General features: G+C 46.1%; 1 non-coding gene across 1 annotated transcript; it reads right to left on the bottom strand.

Annotated features, from left to right (window-relative positions):
- Positions 1–744: 744 nt before the first annotated feature.
- Positions 745–817, bottom strand: trnav-aac (transfer RNA valine (anticodon AAC)). Its single transcript has one exon. It is a non-coding gene; the product is annotated as a tRNA-Val (tRNA).
- Between the last annotated feature and the right edge of the window lie 968 nt (positions 818–1,785).

Raw genomic sequence — 1,785 nt, 5'->3', positions numbered from 1 at the left:
GCGGAGTGAATCACAAAGAAGGACTTTTACCAGAGCTGCAACCGCCTCACTTCCCCACTCGCTCTCCCCTTTTACATTTTCCTGCTCGTCAGTGATTTAAAGAAAACCAAATGGATGCGATGTCATTCTGTAGCCTCTCTGTCGATTCCTCCGTTTCAGTTCCAACATGGCTTAGATCTCGGGGCGCACCTTAATATTAGCGGCGCTATGAAAGCACAAGTTCAAAGGTTCCTCTGAGAGTGTAAATTATTTCATTGCTGTTGCTGATTGAATGAGCCACTAACGTGCGAACTGCCCCAAAATATGATTCAGGAATCTGGTACCAACTCTCGCGCGTTGAATAACGACAGACAGCTTCCAAATGAGGCCTTTCAGAGACGACTTTGGGGTACATTTGACAGACAGACAAGTTCAGGAATCCGTGGTGCGCTGTGACACCAGCGCAGCAGCTTCTTCCCTGCCTTTGAACCGGGCCGCCTGCGCAAGGAATGCAAATGCGGTACTGCTTTTCGTGGAAGGATCAGAACGCGGCAAGGACACTCTCAAACAGAATGGCATATGCATCAGAACCAGGTTGGAGAAAAACTTTATAATGCTTTACACAGTAATTAAATGGAGTTGCCTTACATTTCACTACGAGAGCAGATTCTTTCAAGCAAATTCGAAGGCAGGTTTGCAGATGGGAAAGCAAGCAAGAAAGCTCCGTTCTTGTCCATGTAAAAGGCTGCAGTTGACGAACAAAGCAGTTTCTGCCCAGTTTCGAACTAGGGACCTTTCGCGTGTTAGGCGAACGTGATGACCACTACACTACAGAAACCAGCCGCGGCTGCCGTGAGATTGATGACAATATATAGACAATGATTTCGTCAATGTTTGGACCGGAGGGCGAGGTGGAATAAGCTGGGACGACTTTCCCTGCAGCGGAACGGCTGCGATACGATCTTATGGAAGGGTTGTAAACTGAGTATTTCTGTGTTTTACCCAAATTGGGGTGAGTTGAAAACTCGAGAGCATAGGTTTAAGGTGAGTGGGCTGAAATTGACAAACGACCTGAGGCACATTTCCCACACAGAAGGATGTGCGTGTATGGAATGAGCTCCCAGAGGAAGTGGAGAAGGCTATTACACTCAGAAAATTGCAAAGGTAATCGGATGAGTTTCTGGACAGGATGGGTTTAGAGGGATTGGGGCCAAATGCTGGGGAACGGGACTTGTTTAATTTTGGTTATGTGGTGAGCATGGATGAGATACACCTAAATATCTGTTTCCACGCCGTGTACCCCCATAACGTCTTGTTGCTAACACTGGCTGTAAAGGATTACTTTTTAGCGGAGTTTTCCATCGCAGTCTGTGGCACAATCGTTTAGTCTGTTCGACTGCTCACGGGAAAGGTAGTATTGTGAAACACTGCAGATACGAACAACTTCCTTAATTTTGCCCCGACTGACCATACTCCGTGAAATTTTCCCAGACCTCAATTGAGGAGTTTTGCTGCTCGAACTTACCTCAGAAACCCTGTTAACTCGTAATGTGCTGAGCGAATCGCAAAACAGAAAGCATTTTTCACGGAACACAAACAAAACTGGCATGCCGAATGCATTTTCAGACAGAGAGATGCATGAATGCTAAATGTGTCACAGTCCGAGGGCATGAGTCATAAAGTAATCTCACAACTAAAAACAGGGCAATTCCAAACTGCTCTTTCAAACATACTGCAGCGTTAGTGCACCACCACTTTCCAGACAATGCTGAAAAGAGAGATAGAAAGAACATCATAAGAACGGGC

This window comes from Chiloscyllium punctatum, chromosome 50 (genome assembly GCF_047496795.1).
Source record: "Chiloscyllium punctatum isolate Juve2018m chromosome 50, sChiPun1.3, whole genome shotgun sequence".
NCBI classification, from domain to species: domain Eukaryota; kingdom Metazoa; phylum Chordata; class Chondrichthyes; order Orectolobiformes; family Hemiscylliidae; genus Chiloscyllium; species Chiloscyllium punctatum.
Note: the sequence above shows the minus strand (reverse complement) of the source record. Positions and strands in the feature narration are given on the sequence as shown.